Consider the following 6,000-nt stretch of genomic DNA (forward strand, 5'->3'; position numbering starts at 1 on the left):
CTTAGAAACCCGCGCAAATTTCTCGCAATCCCGTAAATCTCACAACAATGACAGATCCTCTCTTCATCTCCGAATCCGGCCCAGTGGCTACTCGATTCTGGTTCCACCATCACTTTCGCCATGTGCTCTCATTGTAGGGTATTTTGCCCGACAACTACTCCGGGCACTCCTTCAGAATCGGAGCTGCCACTTCAGCCTCCCGTAATGGCTTCCCAGAACACTTCATACGTCTCATGGGCCGCTGGTCCTCCCAAACGTACCACCGCTACATCCGTTCAGATCTCAAAGATCTCAGATCTGCTCCATCTCTTCTCAAGTAATTGGAGGTTTTTGGGGGTCCGTCGCTGCCCGGGAGCGGCGGCGGATTCTCTACAAGAATCCCCACAACGCACTCGAAGAACTCAAAAGAACCAAGATCTTCGACACTTCGTTTTCCTTTGTCACTAATAAATCCTTAAACGCATATCGTTGACGGTGTGGTCCTTGCTAGTGAAACAGCTGATATGAACTAAACCAGAGATCTGAGGACGCCCTCTAGTGGAGACACCACCACGACAAAAACACCTCAGGCTGTTATCATGAGGAGAAAAGTTATAAAATATTCTTCATGTTATTTGAAATGTTTGCTTGTTATTACTGGATGCAAATGATTCTGGTTATGAAAAAGATTTCACTTTATATCACAAAAATCATTATTTTCATAAAACAACATTTCTCTCTTATTCAGTCAATCTTTCCTGGTTATCATGTGATAAAGTGGCAGGTTGTTTTAATACAAAACTTCTCCATCGCCTCCAGCAAACGTAAACTCCTTTCACATACTCACAAGGTCCGTCAGTAATTAGTTATCATAAAATATTGATGAAGGTTTGTGAACACAGAGCGGTGCAGCTGTCCAGATGTTGTCTAAGGTGAGAGTTCAAGTCCAGTTCAGGATTTTGAGGACGTTCCTCTCCCTCTGTTAAATATCTCAGTGGAACTAAATCTTTCTGTGTTTGGATCCTATATAATCTAACATGACATCTCAGAGGAAACCAGGAGACAAATGTTCTGGATATTTCAGAAGAAGAAGGATCAAAAGAAAAAAAGTGGACATCACAGACGAGACATCCACTCGTCTCCTGCTGCATACCATCCTGTCTGATGACATCAACCTCAACCAGTCAGAGACTCAAACACATAACAGCTTCTTATAAGAAGAACAAAACCTGCAGCAGGTGGTCGACTCTTCTCTGATTCATCTGTTTTAGAAAACCAAACAGCTGCATGATGTGTGAGTCAGGGAGAGACAATGAGCCTGAAGAGAAGATGTACTGAGTGTTATGTCAAGTCATCTAATGTCAGATAATGCAAAGTGTGTGAGGTCATTTAATGTAAAGTAAAGCTGTTGTTATGTTGGAGAAGGTGAACTGAACACAACACAACTGTTAGTAGAGATTAAATGACAGCTGACGTCGCCCTCTGGTGGAGATTTTACTAAACTGCAGCCTGACGCTCTTCTGCTCCGTCTACACTTCAGGATTTTCAAAATAATGCGAGGAAATAAAAGTGATAATTATAAATCTCTCTGTGTTTTATCAGACAGACTGCTGATGTTTGAGTGGTGTCTCCTTCTCTCTCTAACTGAGGAGATTTTTCTAAAAATTACAATTTTAATTTGATTTAAAAGTCGAACATGGAGGATTTAGTAGCATGTAGCAGTGAGGCTGCAACCAACTACACACTCCTCGCCTCACCCTCTCTTACTGCAGTTGCTAAAGTGTTTGATTTGTCCGTTCTGGGCTGCCGAAGAAACCTGACAGACTCTGTTGAAGAGAAGCTGCTCCCTCTGTGGATATAAACGTCTCTTTCTAAAGTAACGAAAACACAACGATTCTTAGTTTCAGGTGTTTTTACACTAATGAAAACATATTTATTAATATTATATTTCATTTCCTGTTGATCTAAAGACACAGTTTGTTCTTGAATATCTTCCACTGACCTCTTTTCTTATCTGCTTTATTTGTAACTGAATCTTCTTTTGGCTGCTGTAAACTTCCACTGCTGAGAAAAGACCAAGAAACAAAAAAGTAAAAACTTGTTCCAAAGTTTTGTCAGCAAGTTTCACAGTGAGTCACTAAAACTGAAAGAGCTTCACTGAGAAGAGGAGCAACAGGGAGAAAAAACTGGAATGTCACATTTCCTGATATAAAAGTGAAAGTTTGAGTAACAGCAGAGCTGCAGTCCAGACGAGTCTCTGTGTTTCTCTCTGAAGAAAACTTTCTCAACACAACAGCAGAATCTCTGACAAACACTGGTGAGTAAACGGCCAATTTCAACATGTACATTTAGTCAGAACTACAAAACAGGTCGAAATCAAACCACAGTGACTGAACTCTGGATAAAGTTAGATAGGACACAGTCACAGCTAGCTTTAGCTTCAGCTAATTTACCCACTTTGACTGATCTGTCTCCTGATATTAAAACATCATGCTTGATACCTGATGTTAATTGAGTTTGTTAAACCACATACCTTTACTGTAAAGCACAGCAGCTCAATCCAACCAGAACAAAGACAAACACAGATAAATTAGTTTACTAAAGGCTAACTAGCCTAGCTCAGAGCACAGTGTCTCATGTTATCAGACAGTGTATTTTATTGCCTTTAAAAGCACAAAATGGCTGTTTTACAGCTTATGTCGCTGTTAAACACTTACGTAAGAAGCCTGGAACATATAACTCTGTCTGCTAAAGGCTAACTAGCCTAGCTCAGAGCACAGTGTCTGATCTTATCTGACAGAGTATTTTATTGGGTCCAAACTGTACAAAATGGCGGTTTTACAACCTACATAGCTGTTAAACACTAAAGTAAGAAGCCTTGAACTTATCACCCTGTCCTTTCAACTTTACTGTTTCTGCTCTGTGTCTTTGTACAGCTGATAATATTTACTGCTTTTCAGAAACCGTTATTACCTGTAACACAAAACCTGAACTGTACTCAGACAGGAAGTTCCACTCAGAGGTGTATCCAGGACACATTTTTACCTGTCAGAACTCATCATGACTCCTTATATTCCGGGAATGATAGTTTATTGAACAATTAATCAAGAGATTTCTAATTACAGTTTTCTTATTCTCACTTTTCACCCTCAGACTGTAAACATGTCTGCTGCCAGCTGTCTGCTGACTGAATATCAGTTTCTGTGCTCCATCTGTCTGGATGTGTTCACTGATCCAGTCACCATACCATGTGGACACAACTTCTGTAAAACCTGCATCACTATACACTGGGATAAAAATGTCAAGTGTTAGTGTCCCAACTGTAAAAAGACTTTCAACACCAGACCTGAACTGCAGGTCAACACATTCATCTCTGAGATGGCTGCTCAGTTCAGACAGTCAGCTCAACAGAAAGCCAGCAGCAGCAGCTCAGAGCAACAAGTTTCCAAACCAGGAGAAGTTCCCTGTGACGTCTGCACTGGAACCAAACTGAAGGCCCTGAAGTCCTGCCTGGTGTGTCTGGCCTCCTACTGTGAGACTCACCTGGAGCCTCATCTGACAGCTAAACAGCTGAAAAGACATCAGCTGATCGACCCTGTGGATAACCTGGAAGGCAGGATGTGTACGAAGCACGATAAACTGCTGGAGCTGTTCTGTAAGACCGACCAGATGTGTGTCTGCATGCTCTGCACTGTTTTAGACCACCAGGGACATTCTGTTGTTCCTCTGAAAGAAGAATATGAAGGAAAGAAGGCCAAGCTGGGGAAGAGAGACGCTGAAATTCAGCAGATGATCCAGAAGAGACGACTGAAGATTCAGGAGATGAAGCGCTCAGTGGAGCTCAGTAAGAAAGATGCAGACAGAGAGATAGCAGCTGGTGTTCAGGTCTTCAGCGCTCTGAAGGAGTCTGTTGAGAGAAGCCAGGCCGAGCTCATCGACACCATCAAAGAGAAGCAGAGAGAGACAGAGAAACAGGCTGAAGGCTTCATCAAAGAGCTGGAACAGGAAATCTCTGAGCTGGAGAAGAGAAGCTCTGAGGTGAAGAAGCTCTCAGGTTCTAAGAAACTGTTTGTCACCTTCCAAAGCTTTACATCACTGAACGCTGCTCCACCCACCAAGAACTGGACAGGAGTCAGCGTCCGTCCACCTTCATATGAGGGGACTGTGGTGAGAGCTGTGAATCAGCTGGAGGAGACGCTCAGTAAACAGATGAAGAAGGTCGAGCTGAAGTGGGTCCAGCAGTATGCAGTTGATGTGACACTCGATCCTGATACAGCACAACACAAACTCATCCTGTCTGGTGATAGAAAACAAGTATATGATAGTGATGTAGAGAAGAATCTCCCACACAACCCAGAGAGATTTGATTATTGTGGTTGTGTTTTATCAAAGCAGAGTTTCTCTTCAGGAAGATTTTATCATGAGGTTCAAGTTAAAGAAAAGACTGACTGGGATTTAGGAGTGGCCAGAGAGTCGATCAACAGGAAGGGACAAATCACAGCATCTCCTCAGAATGGTTACTGGACGATATGTTTGAGGAATAAAAATGAGTATAGAGCTTTTGCTCACCCTTCAGTCCGTCTCTCTCTGAAGTGTCGGCCTGAGAAGGTGGGGGTGTTTGTGGATTATGAGGAGGGTCTGGTCTCCTTTTATGACATTGATGCTGCAGCTCTTATCTACTCCTTTACTGGCTGCTGCTTCACTCAGAAACTCTACCCACTCTTTAGTCCATATCTTAATTATGGTGGTAAAAACTCTGCTCCTCTGATCATCTCTCCTGTCAATCACACTGAGTAGAACAAACATTTGATTTTCTACAGAAAGATTCACATTATTTAATGTAATAAATGTAAATTTCCTGATTATACATGGTTTGTATATTGTTGTTTTTTCACATTCTGGTGAAGCATTTTGACCTTATTTTTCTGCCAAACGCTCTTATTGATATGATGTAATGAACTTTATATTTCTAAGAACTGTTAAATCATCAGAAACAAAGTATTCAAAAATAATCAGCATTTTCTGTTATTAAGTATTTAAAAGTAGTCATCCTTCACTGTTCCTGAAATATTTTGGTGGTAAATTCAAATCTGTTTCTGAATCATTCTGATCATTGTATATATAATAAGTGTTGAATAGTGGTGCAGCGGCCGCAGTAATGCGGTCGTTGTATCGGTCTGTTGTGGTGAAGAGAGAGCTGAGTCGAAAGGCGAAGCTCTCAATTTACTGGTCAATCTACGTTCCGACCCTCACCTATGTCCATTAACTTTGGGTCATGACCGAAAGAATAAGATCCCAGATACAAGCAGCCAAAATGAGTTTCCTCCGCAGGGTGGCAGGGCGCTCCCTTAGAGATAGGGTGAAGAGCTCTGTCACCCGGGAGGAGCTCGGAGTAGAGCCGCTGCTCCTCCACATCGAGAGGAGCCAGCTGAGGCGTCCCGGGGGATGAGAACGCGAGGAAGACCCCGGACATGCTGGAGTGACAATAGCGCTAGGCTGGACTGGGAACGCCTCGGGATCCTCCTGGAAGAGCTGGAGGAAGTGTCTTTGAACTGGGAAGTCTGGGTGTCCCTGCTCAGGCAGCTGCCCCTGCGACCCGGCCCGGATAAAGCCGAAGAAGATGGATGGATGATTAAAGACACCATCAGTTGTTCTCAGATCAGATCACATGTGAGAGAGGTTGTAGTGTAAGATGATGATGGATCATTGTGGGGTCTATAAAAGGATTGTTACAGTCTGATGATGTTAGTATGTTTTTGTCCATCTTCCACTCAACTGTGTTGTTCTCATTTTGTAGTCCTGTTAGATGATTTCTGATGATTTTAACTTCTTATTAACCTTTTTCTCATTTTGTGACTCAGTTTCTTCCATGTAACCAGAAATGACACATGTGATGTGTTTGTTAAACAAAGTCAAAATATCAACGTGTTGTTTTGTGCAAAATATGACCAATTTCTTTCATTATGTACTGATATCTTGTATCTGATGATAACATTTTCAGTTTTGAGATTTAAAGTGTTT

The 6,000-nt window shown here is 42.1% G+C and overlaps 1 pseudogene; it reads left to right on the forward strand.

The window, feature by feature from the left end:
- The first annotated feature begins 3,189 nt into the window (after positions 1–3,189).
- Positions 3,190–4,776, forward strand: LOC115577847 (E3 ubiquitin-protein ligase TRIM21-like; annotated as a pseudogene).
- The last annotated feature ends 1,224 nt before the right edge of the window (positions 4,777–6,000 follow it).

This window comes from Sparus aurata, unplaced genomic scaffold, assembly GCF_900880675.1.
Source record: "Sparus aurata unplaced genomic scaffold, fSpaAur1.1, whole genome shotgun sequence".
Classification (NCBI taxonomy): Eukaryota; Metazoa; Chordata; class Actinopteri; order Spariformes; family Sparidae; genus Sparus; species Sparus aurata.